At 41.1% G+C, this 18,113-nt stretch overlaps 1 protein-coding gene across 3 annotated transcripts in view; it reads right to left on the minus strand.

Annotated features, from left to right (window-relative positions):
* Positions 1–17,473, minus strand: part of GFOD2 (Gfo/Idh/MocA-like oxidoreductase domain containing 2) — a 30,650-nt gene extending 13,177 nt beyond the window's left edge. The window contains exon 1 of one of the 3 annotated variants that reach the window (XM_072967584.1): positions 17,260–17,473. The gene's annotated coding sequence lies outside the window, so the exon portion shown is untranslated. Of the gene's footprint in view, positions 1–17,235 lie in introns of all 3 variants that reach the window. The other 2 variants (XM_072967581.1, XM_072967583.1) reach the window with 2 other exon arrangements.
* Positions 17,474–18,113: the final 640 nt, after the last annotated feature.

Below are 18,113 nucleotides of genomic sequence, written 5' to 3' on the forward strand. Positions count from 1 at the left end.
CTTTTTACTACCTATGTCCCAGGCTTTAATCAGTATACTAGTGACGTCTAAATCTGCAGCACAAGCCCAGCTTTTCCTCCAGAGCTTCACACCCATATATTCTACTTCTGAGTATACACTGATATTCTACAAGCCCCCCAAACCCCCATGACCCAACTTGAACAGAAACAGTAAAGTGAGATGGTAAGAACACATGAAATGAAGGCATCAGTGATATTTGGGTTCAAATCCTAGCTCTATCACTTTTTAGCTGAATGAAATCTTTTTCATGGAAAAAGCAAGTCTAATGCTGTTTAGCTCCCAGGGTCTTTTGAAGATTAAATGAGATCCAGTAACAAAGTGTCTGGTATATAGTTAGCATTTAATAATTATCATAAACCTTCCCTCAAACATTTTCTTCCTATATTCTCTGTCTCATGGTATGTCACCATCATCAACTCAGTTCCTCAACCCAGAAAGCTGGCCAGCATCCACAACTTCTTTATTTCCTTACCTGTACAGGTAGCTCATCAAGTCTTGTTGACCCTACCTCTTCATTATTCCTTAAATCCACTCCTCTGATATCCCTCTACCATTGCCCTAGTTCAGCCCCCAGCACCACCCATTTGGATGACTGCAACAACCTTCTACTTGATCTGTCTGGTTTCCATCCTTTCCTTCCTTCATCCATCCCTCATACTGCAAAGAGATCTTTCTAAAATGCAAATGGGATCATGTCATTTCCTCCCTTTTTAAACACTTCAGTGATTTCCCATTGGATACAGTATGAAGTCCAGATTCTTTGGTATGACTTACAAGGCCCTGCATAATCCAGAAATCTCAAGACAGGTCTAGCTTTGTGAAGGATCACTTTCAAGGGTTATCTCCAAAAGAGATGAGTTTCAAAACACCAGATAACCTAGTGATAACATTCTGAAATTACTAGCTATAAACCAGTTAAAGGTTGAGAGGATAATTACTCAAAATGAAAACAATGGGTTCAGAGTAACAGATGATGAATTTATTTTTTCTTTCTGGGAGAATTAAATGGTGGGGAACAGTTGTTTATTGAGCTCCTTTCTGATCATATTAACATGATACATTTGTGCATGAATGGTCACAGGAGAATTATTCATAATAGCCAAAAAAGAGACAACCCAAATGTCCATCAACTGCTGAATGGTAAACAAAATGTGGTATATCCATACAAAGTAGTATTATTCGGCCACAAAAAGTAATGAAGTACTGATAAAAAACTACAACATAGATGAACCTTGAAAACATTATGCTAAAGTGAAAGAAGCTAGTCACAGAAGGCCATATATTGTATGATTCCATTTATATAAATGTTCAGAATAGGCAAATCCATGGAGACAGAAAGTAAATTAGGTATCGCGGGTGGGAGGAAGAAGGAACTGGGAGATACAGGGGTCTAACTTTTTTCTTTTGCACATGGTTACTTAGTAGTTCCAGCCCCATTTGTTGAACAGACTACTCTTTCCCCTAGAATGATCTTGGCACCGCTACTGAAAATCAGTTGACTGTAAATGTAAGGTTTTATTTACTAGACTCTCAATTCCATTGGTCTATATGTCTATCCTTACACTAATATCACCCTGTCATGATTACTTTAGCATTATAGTTAACTTCTGAAATCAGTAAGTGTGAGTCTTACAACTTTGTTCTTTTTAAATATTATTTTGGCTATTCTGGGCCCCTTCATTTTCCTATACATTTTAGGATCAGTATATCAATCTAGGATTTTGACAGAGATTGCTTTGAATCTGTAGATTAATTTGGGGACTGTTGTCATCTTAATAAAATTAAGCTTCTGATCCATGAACATGGGATGTCTAATTTCTTTCACTTATGCTTTGTAGTGTTAAGAGTGTAAGTTACATACTTTTTTGGTTAAATTTATTTCTAAGTATTTATTTTGTTTGATGCTATAGTAAATGGAATTATTCTCTTAATTTCATTTTCAGATCCAGCATCTCTCTTGCTTCTACTGTAGATATAAGTGTATTGTGTGAAGTACATGTCTATGTTAGGGGTTGGTTTGCCAGTATAGCCCACAGAACAGCCCCTGTACCGCTTAATCCTACCTGAAGGATACCTGTACCTTTGTGAACCACTGAAATAAGCACGACTAGAGCTGCCTCTAATTTCAGACTCCTGTCAGCTTCCTGCCTCCTCCTGCCTCTATTTTCTGGGGCTGTGGAGCTTGGCTTTTCCCCTGCACTCTATCAATTCTACCATTGGGTTTTATCTTAACCATCTTTCTTCCTGAAGTGAATAACGTCCGTGGCCTCTCAACCAACTCTTTCCTCTTTGCTGATAATTCTCTTGCCCTTACAGACTTCCCTTCTAGATAGAAAACAGGTCAGTCACATAGTATCTTCTATAACTTCCATGTCCTTAACTCCTTTTAGCTATTTTGATCACTCTCTGCATTTAGAGGAGGCCTTCTTTTGTGTGTGGGGGGGCATTATTTACAGGTCATGGATATTCTGGGAGCTTGAGAGTATAAAATTTGTAGCACTACATAAGTAAGATTCTGCCTAAGCTTTGTGGGCCATTAATCATCAACAGCTATAAGGGCCAAAGAATTGAGACACAGCCACCATAAACAAGGACGTCCATGTCCTCTCTAAATTCATGCCCAGTGCAAACTTCCTCCTCTCTCGCACCTCATTCCTTCATGCTCTAGTTATATTTAGGTGTATGTTTGTATCGGTGGCTTGAAACAACAGAATGGATTAGAAGAAATTTTAAAAACCTCTGTGTTACTGATACTGACTCAAAAGCAGCTTCATCAACACCTATGAAGGGGCAAGAGCTGGCCTCTGAGAAAGCCGCATGGCATTAAGCTAGGCAGGCTTGATGACTAGGTATTTCCTGCTCACGTAGGCAGAGCTGGTTTTCCTCATTTATTTCAGTGACTACCCTTTCTCAGCCCTACCTAAAATGTCCTTAAGTGCTTATCCTTATACATACCTTTCATGCACCTCCAAAGATCTCCACAGACCTAGCCGCCCCTAGCTCACATGCATTCCAAACACCACATGCTGGTCAGGAAAGAAGGGTAGAAAGTGCTTTGACAGGGCTGGCTTACATAGTTTGACAAGGCTATAGGTTATGGGGAAGGTAGCACAGAGGTGAGAGGCATGGAAGCTGCAGCCAACCTTGCCTGGGCTCAAATCCTGGCTCTACCATTTATCAGCTAGGTAACATCAGGTAAGTTTCTTAATCATTCTGTGCCTCTACTTCCTCATCTGTAAAATGGGGTTAATGTATCTATCTTATAGAGGAGTTAAGGATTAAATGAGTTAATATTCATAAAGCCATTTAAAATAGGGTCTGGCCCATAGTAAGTCACTACATGGGTCTTTTTCTTTTTCTTTTTTTATTTTTAAGCTATGTATGACTGACCTAGATATCTCCTCTTCAAAAGATGTGTAGGAATATGAAGATAATATTCTAAGCTAATATGCAGTGAGTGCAATAGGCCAGACAGTGTTTAGTGAAATATATAGCCTGTCCCTCCAGGTCCATGCAACTCTGTCTTACTGTTGAGGAAAGCAGAAGCTTAGAGAGTCTAGGTAACTTTTCCAGGGTCCCAGGCAGGTAACAGACCTGCCACAACCAGCTGTAAAACCTTGAGCAGGTTATTGAGCTTGTCTGAGCCTCCATTAAAAACAGAGGCTTGTATGTTTGGAAAAACTCTTCTTTCATCTTTAGTAATGAGCGTGAGCCAGGAAATTTCATTCTACCGCCTGGCTTGGTGACTGCTTGCCTCAGCTCCACCACTCAAACAAACGTTTCTCTGTTCATACATCACACCTTTATTGAGGGCCCTAACAGGGAGACTATAGGGGATAAAAACATGAAAGGACACAGGCTTAGCTTCAGGAGCAGTAAGTCAGAAAGGGAGAAGAAGCCAGAGCTGGTGGCACAAGTGTTAACGTAAGGAGTTTGGATTTTGGGAGGTAGGTGTGCTGGGTACTCTTGGGCTGCCCCACCTTCACCACCTGATCCCTTCTCTGTCCTCTTGGTCTCCCACTAGTCAGAAGGTCAATCTTTAAGGACTATATCACCTTGGCTCCAGGCCCTCTAGCTTCCATCTGGGTTCAGCCAATCTCAGGAGAGATCAGAGCACAGGAAGAAAGGTTATGGTGTTTGTTCTCTGCCTCTCTCCCTACCAGGATGTGGCTCTGGCAGGGGCTGTGATCCTTGACTAAGGTCATAGTGCCTAATGAGGACCCCTCTCCCATAGCCATGGATTTTGCTGGGTTCCAGTAACCCTCCCTTCCCCCACTGCGCCTGAGGTGGTAACACTACCAGCTGTAGCCAGTCCCTGCCAATCCCTTGGTGCTCCATTATCTTTTGTAGGTTTCCCTTACTGCTCTCATGTTGTAAATAATCTCTTCATTAAAGGCTTTTTAATAACCCTTTGAATGTACTGGCTGTTTCTTGCCTGGACCCTAACAAATACAGTAAGCAATGAGACCTACTAAATTTTTAGAAAATTTGATGCAGGTGAAATAGAGTCTAGCAGACACAAGTTACAGAGAACCAGTTAAGATATCAAATAAGAGATAAAGAGAGTCTGATGGAGGGAATGAAATGGAGCAGACAGCTATCAATAGGATTTGGGATTATGAGGGGAGAGGGAAAAGCTGAAAATGACATCAACTACAGACCAACAACCTTCATGAACATACGCACAAAATCCTCAACAAAGTATTAGCAAACAATCTATCAATGTGTTAAAAGGACAACACATAATTACTAACAGTTTAATTCCAGGAATGTAAGGCTGGTTCAATATTCTAAAACAGATCACTATAATTCACCATATCAAGTCATTAGATTAGTTACTAAGCTGCATTAATTAGGAATGCAAATTAAAACTTATTTATTACAATTCCACACCTATTAGAATGTATGAAATTCAGAAAACCTGCTATCAACTACTGGAAAGGATATAAAGCAACTGTTCATTGTTAGTGAAAATGAAAAACGGTACAGCCACTTTGGAAAACAGTTTGTCATAAAGTTAAATATACACTTAACTATTTTTAAACGTACAGTTCAGTGGCATTAAGAACATTCACACTGTTGTACAACCATCATCACCACCCATCCACAGGACTCTTTTTATCCTGCAAAACTGAAACTCTATATCCACTGAATGATAATTCCCTATTCCCCCTCCCCCCAGCCCCAGGCAATCACCATTCTACTTTCTGTCTATATGGGTTTGACTAGCCCAGGTACCTCATATAAGTGGAATCATATCATGCCTGTACTTTTGTGATTGGCTTATTTCACTTAGCATAAAGTCCTCAAAGCTCACCATTTGGCTTGGTTACCAAACACATACACATAAGAGTCAGAAGTGACGATGTGCTCTCCTCACAGCTGACAACCAGATGTTTATAGCTTAGGCACCTTGCATAGAGTCAGCCCTTGATAAATGTTACATGATGTTGTCCTTTATAAACCGACATTATATAGCTTTATATATTATATACTTTTCAGGGTTCACCAATTCTCTTTCCAAGTGTTCAGAGGCCATTTGTTTGATGAAATGAAATGACCTAGTGTTTTTCTGAGGAATGACCAGCATCAGACTCAAAAACTTAGAGCTGGTGTTTCTTCTCCCATTTTTTGAAAACTGGGACAAATGTTGCTTATTATCCATCTTCTGGCATCTCCCTTTGCTCTAGGATGCCTCAAAGTTATTGACAGGACATGAGGGCATAGCATGGTAACCTGCTAGTTTTCTCAGACCCTCGGGATGTAATACAAATGGACCAGGAGAACAAAACTCACCGAGAAAGGCGTATTCTACCTTCCCTGTGCCTGCTCTTTCTAGCTAGTTCTTTGATGAGAGAAATAAAACAGGAAAATTGAGTAGTGTTTTCTCTGTCATGTTGTCCTTTATTCATCCTACAGAACTCTCAGTACATCTTTAAGAATACTGTTGTTTGAGGTTTTTTCAAGTGTCATTACTTGTTCTGGAATTTTGTCATCCTGATACTGTTAGAAGAATCAAGCTATTCAGAAACTTACAGGTGAATGGAGCCTGGGTGGTTCCATCTAAGCTATTTAAAAATCCATCTATAATAGTTTGCCCTGTAACTATTTATTTTTAAATTACAAATTATGCTTTCTGTTTTTTTAGTGCCAGTCTTCAAAAAGAGCCACTAGAGATTTCTATAGATAAAGTGACTGCCTTGTAATACTATCTTTCCCCTTCAAACCACACAAATGCAGTCAACTGATTTTCAGCCAAACCATTAAATCAATTCAATGGGGAAAGAAAACACTCTTTAAAAAATGGTGTTGAAACAACTGGATAGCCATATGGCAAACAAAAAACCCTGACCCATTTCTCACTGTATACACAAAAATTAATTCAAAACGAATCAAAGCCAGAACCACAAATCTTCTAGAAAAACATGTCAGAGAGTATTTTCAAGACCATCAGGCAGGTAAAGATTTCTTGGACAGGACACAAAGAGCATTAACCATTGATAAACTAGATTTCAGAATTTTAAAGAATTTCTGCCTGGCTGCCTCTCTCTCTCTCCCTCCTCTTTGGAGATGGCCCGCACTCTGTCTATGGAGTGTGTACCTACATTTACTCTAATCTGAGCACCCAACTGCCACACCTCATGGCCTTTCTCTTGCCTTTTAATGTATCTCTCTAAATAAATCTACCTTTACTCAAAAAAAAAAATTTCTGCCTATTAAAAGACACCACTAAAAAAATAAACAGGTAAGCCACAGATAAGCCAAATAATATTTGCCAAACATATGTAACAAAGGACTTGTATGCAGAACTCCTATACATCAACAATAAAAAAACAACTTGATTTTTTAAATTGTCAAAAGACATAGAATGCTTCACAACAAAGATACAGAAATGGCCAACAAACATATAAAAAGGCATTCCATATCATTAACCATCAGAGATACACAAACTAAAATCACACTGAGATACCTAGTTAGAATGGTGAGGGGAAAAAAAGACTGAAAATCCCAAAGTATGGAGAGGATACGGAGCAAATGAACACTCATGCTTTGCTGGTGGGAGTGTAAAATAGTACAATCACCTTGGAAAACTGACACTTACTTGTAGATGTTTACCCAAGAAAATGAAAACATATGTCCACAAAAAAAAAAAAAAAAAGTTCACAGCAGCCTTATTCACCTTAGCCCCAAACTGGAAATAAACCCAAATGTTTATGAATAGGAGACTGGATAAACAAATTATGGTAGACTCATACAATGGAATACATTAAAGCAGTAAGAATGAATGAACTATTAATATATGCAACAACATGTATGAATCTTAAAAGCATTTATTTAAAGTACAAAAACAGGCAAAACTTACTTATTAGTGACAGTAGTTAGAAGGTGGTAGTGGTAGCGGTTGATGGGGGAAACTGCCTCGAAAGGGGCATCAGGAAAGGAGTGATGATGGAAATGTTCTGTATCTTGTGTTGCATTGATTTGTCACAACTCATCAAACTGAATTCTTAGGATCTGTGCATTTAATTGTATATAAATTATACTTTAATTTTTAATCACCAAAAATTGTGTCTGAGAGTACAGAACAACCTAGTTTCACCTTGCAGATTTATGTCTATAATCAAACGGATACGTCTGAATTAAAAGTCCCTTTCCTTTCAAGTAAAACAAAAAGCTTGTAAGTATTCTTTTGGTCCCAATACAGCTGGCCCTCCATATCTGCAGATTACACATTCTCGGAGTCAACTAACCATGGACTGAAAATATTTTTAAAAAAGAAAATACCAAAATGTTCCAAAAAGCAAAACCTGAATTTGCTGGGCACCACTGACTACTTACATAGTAATTACATTGCATTTACAACTACTTACATAGCATTTACATCGTATTAAGTGTTATTGAGTAATCTAGAGGTGATTTAAAGTATATGAGAGGATGTGTGAATGTTATATGCCATTTTATATAAGGGACTTGAGCATCCTCAGATTTTGGTAACTATAGGGGTCCTGGAACCAAGTTCCCCACCTCCCACCCCTACCCTCAACTGGCCCCACTTGAATACCAAGGGATGACTGTATAGAGACAATGGCTGAAGCCAAGATAAGTACAATGATCCAGTAAGCTTCTTGGCATTTGTGAAGTGGCACTTTTTCCTAGCCAACTATCACATTGGGTGAACTGCTGAGCTGCAGGTGTTAGGTGTTAGTCAAGTCCTCATCACTGATAAGCAACTCATACTAAGGAGGGAAGGGTTCAAAAAGGAATTCTTCTGTGGCACTGCTGTAGGCAAGCAAAGTTAATGAAGGCTGTAAGTGAGAAATAATGTGTAAGTGAGAAACAGTTTGTGGTTGCAGCTGTACGGGTTGGGCAATAAGGGTTAGCACATCACAAGGGTGGGAAGCCCTTGCTCAGTCCCCACCCCAGAACCACCCCTCATCTGGAATCCCTAGCAGGAACAGCCTTCCAGAGCTGTGCATCATTGGGGCACTCCTCCACAGATGCTGCTGCAGACCTCTGTCCCCTCAGACACATTCCACACAGGGCCAGTGTCAAGGGGCTTGTTTGGGAATTAAAATTTTTCTGTGCAAGAATTTTTTTCAATAATTGTATCTTAATATAAAATATGCTAAAATAAAGCACTGTGGCCAGTGATAAGGCCATGACCCTAGTTATTAAGTTGTTAAGTAGCTCCTCAGGTCACTACTCAAATGTTGTCTTACCAGAAACAGGTATATTTTCCCATTGTTAGTCTCACCCTACCACTCCTGCGCCAGTGTATGCTCCTTGAGGAAAGGGAAGTTTTTGTCTGTTTTGTTCACTGCTGTACCCTCAAGTGCCTAGAACAAGGCCTGATATGTAGTAGGTGCTCAATAAATATTTGCTGAAAAAATGAAAAATTTCAGACCTTGCTCCTGTTAACCAATAAACAAAGACATACACTGAACTTATCAAAATTATATATAATTCTGTATGACCTTGGGATATGTTCACAAGTATAATAAAGAGATTACTTATGTTGCTAATCTAAGTAGTTCAGGGCAGGATCTGGTTTAATGGTTTAGGAAAGAAAGCATCATATGATAAGAGAATAGCTCTGCTTGCCAATTGGGATTAGGAAAATGAGCCGCTGCTCTCAGCCTTAAGCTCCAACTTAACCTTCCAAGAAGATGCCCTCATCCAAAACTGTCTCTCCAACTACCATTCTGCCTCCACATGACATGACTCATGCTTATCAGTTAGGTCAGTCCCCTTGTAGTCAACTTCCTCCCTCTAACAGAAAAGCGCACAGTGCATCAAAGCCTTGCAGGACCACAATGACCCAGCACTCAGGGGCTATGTGTTCAGTCAAATGTCAACAGACAATCGTGAAGGGAAAGCAAGTGACAGTGGACTCAAACAAGTGGTAGTGAGTCAAAGCTAACCAGTTCATAAGGAACCACACTGGTTGTAGTGAAGCCTTCCTGCCCCCACAGCCAGTCCGTCACTACATTCCATCAATGAGGCATCACTAATGCCCCTTGAATTCATCCACTGCTCTGGTTCCCTGAACAAGACATTTTGATCCAAACTGTTTACTCTGCCTGGGACAATCTTTTTATTTTTTTATTTTTATTTTTTGTCTGTGTGTGTCAAGGGGTAATTTGGTTTATCTATTTATTTATTTATTATAATGGAGCCACTGGGGATTGAACCCAGGACCTCATGCATGCTAAGAAAGCACTCTACCACTGAGCTAAACCCTCCCAGCCAATCTTTTCTTTTTTTAATTTCCTCAGGTTAACTCCTCAGATCTGTTAGGTCTCTACTTAAACTTGTCTGAGAGATGTGCCTGGGCTGGGCTAAGTGATTCTGCTCAAAGGCCCCAAGCAGCTTGGGCTTTGGCTATCATGGTGACCTTCACACTTCTTTGGGGTCTGTCATGATGTCAAGACCTTGCCTATCTCACACATGGGTGTCGCCAAGGGCAAAGCACACTGAGTAGGTGCTGAGTAATAACTGAGGAATGAGCACAGGAATGATTAAGTGTGAGAATGGATGAATCAAGAAGTCAGGCCAAAGCCTCTGCGGCAGCTGCACTGACTAGAAGGCAACAGCTTTTCCTGCCCAGGTCCTTCTTTGCCTTCCTGATTTTAAATAAAAGATGTTTTAAAATCTTAAAGAGTATAAGCTTATTTGAATGATGCTCCAGAACTGATAACACGGAACATCACCCTAAAAGGCCAGTGCCATGACTTAACATCTAGTTGCAAAGGGATCTATAACATAAGAGCAGAACTCTTGAGCACAGTAAAGGAGATAAAATGTGAAGGTCAGTTTTAAGCTTAATCTTTATTTTGCAAAACCCAGGAACCTGTTGGGGAAATAAGCAGAAATGCCTTCCATGTGGCCTTCAACATCAGTCACGTACCAAAAATTAATTAGGAAGGTGTGTCTAATTGTCCCCTAGCCGCCCTTTTGGAACTGAGCCAGTGTGATAGATAGGCTGTCACCGCCTGGATAGCAGAGCTGGACCCAAAGAGGAAAGACAACCACACCTCATCACCGGAGCCCAAGCAGACGTCAGGCAAAGTATACAGCTTGGGTTCTGAACTGCATTTCCATAGCAGAGGGACTACTTACAGCACAGTTACAGCTCGCCTTTAACAGCTTGTACTTACAATCCGAAACGGTAACATGAATGAATACTTTCTGCAGGACTGCTTTCAGGTAGATATGAAAGTGTTTCTTTACTTATATTCATATTGTCATTGAAAAATAAAAGTCACACTGAAGAAACCAGTATTGAGTTTTACAAATTAGTTATGATAAATGCTTTGGTCCCCGGGTTTCAAAGACCCACCCAGAGGCTCTGTGGAGGAGGTTTGGTTTTTCTATGATTTGTCTGTTTATTTTAAGTATCTTACACTGACTCAATGACATAGTCAGAGATCGCTGTCTTCTCACTAACAGCAAAAACATAAACAGGACAAAGGAAAGAAATGCTATTCTCCCATCCCCACGAGCTGACACGGAGACAAACTGTTAGGCAGCCATCACAGAACAAGAGAGCGTATGCTGCCCCAGCCAAAGATGCCAGTTCCCCATCTCCCTGCACCCTCCACAAACTGTCCCAGGAGGGACACTAATGATAGGCCTAATGACCTGTCTAATGAGGCGTAACTACCCAATGTACAAAAGGGTCAGCTAAATCAGGTCATAAAGGAGAAGTAAATTTAACACCCACAGAGGTATCTGGATCACTATCAGATTTAAAAGTTAGTTTCAGCTGATGATTACAGTAGGAAAAAGCACTTATCTATCAGCCATATTAATTCATTATTGCGTTTGAAAATCTGGCAATAACAAGACTTTTTTTTTTCTAAGATTGCCTTAACAGTGAGTTCTAGATTGACATCAACCGAAAATTCCATCCTCAGCCCTACTCTCTTACAGAGCAATTTTACCTAATCCTTCAACTTCACTCTGACTTCTATGCAAACATTCTAACTGGCTCTATACTTCAAAGTGTCTACTGGAAATTCCACCTGACTGACCTATCGGTTTCTTCAAACCCAAATTCATCTTTTGCCTCGAACCTGAACCTCCTCTTGTGCTCCCTCACCCCATTTAATGGCACAATATCCAGTCACCAGAGTCCTTTCCTCATTCACTCCCTAATATCTGTTAGGGCAACAATGAATGAGGCATTATGCCAGGAGCTGGGGCATAGAGCAGTGATCCAGACAGGCCAGGTCCCTGCAGCTTAGTTTCCAATTCTTGCTACACCCATAGCGGAATACTAAGGACTGATTTGTCACAGGAACATAATGAGTGGCAGGTAAGTGACAAAGACTCTGCCCCTACCTTTTAATGACTGAGGTAAAGCACACTTGGCTGCAGTGCATGTAAAGTAGCCAGCCCTAGAGAGAGGTGTATTACATACTCTGGTTTTACCTGTGGTCCTAAGAAGAGGATGAGTTTTTAATTACAATGATAAAACATTTTTCAATATGCAAACCTAATTTACTGAAGTTTTCTTTGCATTTTTCACTTCTATATAGATACAAGTATTCTGCTCCTGTGAAAACAGCTATTTTTAAGACAGCAAGAGATACTTTAGAGTCACCCAACTGCCTTCCTTCTGATTTCAGGTGTAGCACATTCCTAGGGCACCCCAGAGCACAGCAACCCTGACCGGTGTTCTCTAACTCTGTTACATGGCCTCTGGTCACCGGGAAGGTTAAGTTGTTCTCCAGTGACTGGAAATGCCTGGTGTTCTTCACAACTATCTCCTACTTATAAGCAGAAAACTGCTTACCAACTAGGCCATGATCATGCTCAGCTGTAATCTAACAATCTTCCAGCAGTTAAATGTGAGATGTAAAATAATCTAATCTCAGGAGAGTCTTTGCCACACCACCCTCTCTTTTTCCTGCCTTCCTTTTAGTTAATGTGTAATAAAGGAGGCTGGTTATAAAATAAATAACAGGATGTATATGGGAATATGTCTACTTGAAAATACCCATTCATTTTAGTATTTTAGAATTTTCTGATTATTGTTTAAATGATGACCAATGTCTTGTCTCACTATTGAGACTCTAAGCTCTTTCAGGACTAAGACTGTGTATTAAGGAGTTAACAGGTCCGTGAAGCTTAACACTTCAAGGTATTTTGGTAACATTCCTGTAATTAAGAAATTACTCGGAGGCATTCAAATGTTATTTGGACAGCAATCTTAGCATATCAGGGATGTTGAGCAGTGAAGGAAGAAGAAGCCAAGACAATAATTTTAAAAGAATAACCACCATGACCAGGAGCAAGCCCTCAGCTGGGAGAACAAAGACATCCATTTAAGCACAATGATTTAGTTTTGAAAGATCAGATAAGAAATAGTATGTTCAATCATTTCCCCCATTGCTTCAAAAAACAGGTCCCCTTAGCCCTTGGCACAGGAATATGAACACAAAAGGCTGAAAAGTGAGGGCAAGTACAGCTGATCTCTCTACCATCCCCCATCTCCCTGACAATCAGAGGATGCCTGGATGACTGACACCATCTCACATGCTCCCAGATCCACCCCTAGAATGGCCCCTCAGAGATAATAACCATTTCCTAGCAGGAACCACCAGCGGGCTGCAGAAACCATTACCCACATGGAACATCCTATAATATGCTTTGGGATGCTGTAATACAAAACCATCCATCAACAAGCACCAAAGGGACACTAAGGGTCAAAACTATTTGTCAACAAGCACCAAAGAAATAGCAGTCTTAGAAAGCAGCATAAGATCCTACGGTCACCTTTCAAATATATACATGTAAATTCATTACCCTAGGAAACTGCATTACTGTTTGGTTCATGACACCTGAGATAGGAAACATCCGCACTGCCCAGTCCCTGCTACTGTTCTCCCCTCCACCACTTTTAATACAGTCAGAGAGAGAAAGGGGGTGAAGGCCCGCAGACAGGAAACAAGTACAGTGTCATTCTTTACACAAGCAAGAAACTTCTGGATGGTTTGTTTTTTAAACTATTTACTCATTAGGAAAATTACTGTGTGTTCTTAACTCCCTTTTTGCTAAGTTTTTAAATTTGTTTGATGTATTTGTGATCAAATTGTATTCACAACTTTGTATCACTATTTTGACATAAGCATTTTTCATGTTATCACAGTTTTTAACGGTTGCATGATATTTTACTGACTACATGAACCAGTTTTTCATTTTTCTAGCATTAGACACGTCATTTTCAAATTGTTCTCTATTATAAATTACATAGGTTAAGAAACTGTGGTCCAGAAATTACATGATTTGCCTAACATTATCATTCTAAGCAAAATATAATTATGAAAGTAAATAATAAAGATTTTGAGGTTATAAAATGATCATGGTAAATCTCAAAGTCAAGTAGAAGTGTTTCTGGTTCTATTTTGGGATTACCTATTCTCATGAAATATTGAGAGTGGTCAGTTTGAGAGTAGCAGTTATCCCAGGCCAGAAAGGAAAACTGTGCTCAGTACTGAGTTTCCATTCCTTAAAACCTTCATTCCTAATCTTTCATGGTAGAAGATGGATAGGAACCCTTACAGAAGAATCTTCTCTGGGAATGGCTCTGAGGCATGGTGGGGAGAGTGAGCTACCCCTACAGCAATTCCTGGCGATCCTGGGTCCCAAAGAGTGTGGCATTTTGTCACCAACAACTTTGAAAACTGACAGTACCTAGGACAAAGGCAGTACTTGCAAATTCCCTTCTAAGAGCAGAAACTAAAAACAAGTGTTAAAGATAGGGTTTGAGTGTAATATGTTTAAGTAATGCAGGAATACGCATCTCTTCCTTCTTAATGTTTAATACTGTTTTCTAAGTGTTCATTCCTATCATCATGAAATAGAAATATTTACTCCGTTTCTCATCCTCTTTGTCTGGGTTTACAGAGATAGTACTTTAATGAGCTCATCCATGACCTAATGGCTAGTTCATAAGTGATGTTAGAGTGCTGGGAAGTTTTACTGTTTTCATGTTTTTCTCAGTATCTTCTATCATTCTGATTTTCATAAGCCCAAACTTATTTCAAATATCTTTCATTCTCCACTTTTTAAAATACCTGACATCTAAATTCTCAAGCACTTTGGACTTTTAGGCTCTCCTGAAGTTTACTAATACAAAGCTGGTTTTCTGCATGTAAGAAGAACAAAACTCTGTTAGTATATTGTATATGAATTCTCAAAAACAGCAAAATCTCCAATTTTTTTCTGGACAGTGTCCAATTCTAATAGTGGATTTATCCTAGAATTGGACCTCCTACTATAAATACACAAGTGGCTTGTTAGGCATCAGAAGGGTTGTCCTGCTTCTGATGCCTGTGTTTTCTGAACACATCTGTATCAAAACTTCCTACAGCAGATTCCACTGTGTCTCCATTTCATTTCTCCTCTTATTGTATAACCAGAATATCAATTCAATGAAAGTAAATCCTGTTAGCATTACTGGTTTATCTGGTAAGTTGGCCAGTTAAATACTGCTGATTACTTCACTATAGGCCAGGTTTGATAACTGCCCTCAGCTGCCCCAGAAAATGGAATGGATGTTAAGTAATTATTGGTCAAAGGTTTCATGCCATAGCAATGAAGAAACACTTTTAAGAGTCCATAAGCCCATCTTTCTTCTCTGAAAACAAGTGTCTTTCTGATTATTGGGGCTAAAATAATGCATACAAATCCATGGGACACACTTACCACATTTAAGAAGTATCTCCTCCAAATGCTCATTCAAGGAAGTATTTGCACAGGCATTCAAAGCACCTCCTACAACCTATCCAGCTCCACAGACAGTAATTGCTCCCTTCTATCTACTTGGATTTTAGCCTACGTGTCTGTCTTCTATCTGAGCCAATGCTAAAGTAATGAGGGTTTCCACACAGAATACAATGGTTTTCAGAAAGCTTTTCTGACAGGATTTGGTTAGCAGTGCCAATGTTCTCCACATACCTTTCTGATAATACTCTAAATCTCTTGAGGTACTTATACAAATAGTTCCAGAGATGCGAGGAAAATCAATAAAATCCACAACTACAATACCTATAGTTATGGTCTGGAATTGATTTATGAACAAAGGAAGAACAAAGCTCTCTTCCTTAAACTAAGTTGATCTATTAAGATTATCATACTTTTAACGTATCTTTTCTTCTCACTCTGAGAGGAAAAAAACCTGCTGCAAAGTCGAATTTACAGTGAAAATTAGTTTTATCAAGCTAGTACCAAACTGACTTTGATGATTAGAATCAGGGACATCTTTTAAAAATCACACACTTCTTTCCCCCATGTTACAAATCTTTACGTCTTTTGGGGAGGAGGCTTTTTTTTCCTGCATTGCTAATCCTACTACTAGTGGGTTCTGGTATTACTGTAGAAATCACATCTTTGAATTTTCCCTGCAAATAAAATAACAGATCAGATCCAGACCAATCATTCCATAGAAAAAGTAGAACAATCAGGTGGTAAGAGAAAGCCTCTTACAATAGAATCTTTAGCTGTAAAACAGGGGGGCCCAACAATAGAACTGTCTGCTGAAAAGTTTCACCTCCTGGTCCAGATAGATTCTTTAAACTCCTAGTCCAAAAGTAGTCATTTTTTCACATATTCTGTAAAATGAATGGCCTTAAAACGCTTTTGTTCCCTGGCACAGCTTTTCAGAAGAAAATGAGTTTCCTTATCAAGAATGTACCTAGCTTTCCTCTGACTACCATCTTCTCCATATCTCTCCATAACACATTAAGTGTCTTTTCCAATTTAAGCAGTTGTTCCCTTCAACTGAAGGGTCACAGACTAAGGGCTCTTCCTTCTGAGACTTTTGTGTCCCATAGCTCTGGGCCCTATGCCACCAGGTTCTGGATACTCAAAGGCCACCCACTTCCTTCCTCATGTGTCTTGCCCTCAGAATGACACTGTGGCAACAATGAATATAAATAAGGTTTACAGCCTTCCATGGTGTCTATCCAAGGCAGCTTTAAACTTTTCTCTTCCTATTTTGTTCTTCAGATTCTGCTAAAAACTCTTCACACGACCATTCACAGGTCCGGATCTCCTGCCCCTCTTTCTCCTTCACCATTCATGTGATAATGCCTTGATGGGAATACTTCACCTCACCTTTTGTCTCCACAAGTCCAGCGGCTTCCTTCCTGCGCTTCAAAGGTAGGTCAGGCCCCAAAAGATCTGGTCAGTGGACTCTCCGGGGCTGGAAGAGCCACTCGCACCTTCGAGTGTCCCTTCTCCCACCTGCTACTTGCACACTCTTTCCTTACATAAAGATTTACCCCCTAAAAAGTCCCACCTCACTCTGAAAGACGACGGACCAGCTACCCAACGATCCCTTTGTCTGAGGTTTCCGTACCTCACATCCTCATCCACAAAGCGTCGGTCCTCACACAGGTAGAGGGTCTGCTCGGCACAGGGCGGGGGAGCCTAGGTTTTCGTGTCCAGTAAAGGGATGGGTTATGGCCAAGGTCCTTCCAGGAGCCAAAATTCAACAATTCTACTACCAAACTTGCAGATCCTATTTCTGAGGTGGGAGGACGAACTTCGTGGCAACTCCCGAACTCCGAGCCCGCTCTGGCAGTTAGCATGGCCCCCTCCAGCCCCGGCTCTACTTATCCCCGCCTCCGACCTCCGGCGCCCAGCCGCGGAGGAGGCCCTCCCGGAGCCCGCTCGCCGCCGCGCCATACCCTCCTTCATCCTCACCCGTCGTCGCGGGCCGTCTCTCACCTGGCATGCTGGCATCGCCCGCCCGGCGCCGCACCGGAGACCATGGGTCCAGACCGGACTCGGCGGCCACCAGTCCTCGGTGAAGGAGGATGGCGGGGACGCACCGACCCGGGGGTATAGCGCGCCGCCACCGGGAAAGCGCCGCCCGGTTTCTAAGGAACCGGGGTCTTTGGAAAGGGAGGGGCGGGACGGCGGGAGGTCTGCGCATGCTCCCTGGCGGGGGTGGACCAGCTCTGGGAGGGGCCGTGACCGAGAGCTGCGCATGCTCGCTGGTTGGGGGCGGAGGTTAAGCAGCCTGACTCGAGACGGTGGTCACTCATTTCCGGCGATGGAGGCAGTGGAGGCAGCAGCTTTCCAGCCTAGGCTTCTTTCCGGTCCGACGCCCAGCAGCAAGAGCGAGGAGGTTTTACTCATACTGTACTATAGTGGGCCTTGGTTGTCCGGGAATGAAGGAAGGTCTGCTGCTGGATAACGATCTATCTTTGCAGAACGATGGTTCTAAGTCGTCAGACTTCCTGGCTCTCTGACTCCTAATGACTCTCTTTTCCGTGCCTATCTGAACTCCTCTTCTAGATGTTGTTTGTTCCTTAGATGTCAGTGCTCTTCAGGACTGGGTGACCTCAGCCCCCCTGATATCTTTACTGGAGCCTCTTCCCCCTCAAATAAATACCATTTTGTAACGAGACTACCCTTTGTTTCACCAGACTGTCCTCTAGAGCAGCGAAACAAACCTGTAAGCCTTAGTGTAAAAATAGGCTATGTTGGAAATGTGGGATTAGGAGTTATTTCTGCTTGTCTGACTCTAGTTGACTAGACCATTCCTTCACCTCAGCTGGCATTAGGGTGTCCCAGCC

This window comes from Vicugna pacos, chromosome 9, assembly GCF_048564905.1.
Source record: "Vicugna pacos chromosome 9, VicPac4, whole genome shotgun sequence".
NCBI classification, from domain to species: Eukaryota; Metazoa; Chordata; class Mammalia; order Artiodactyla; family Camelidae; genus Vicugna; species Vicugna pacos.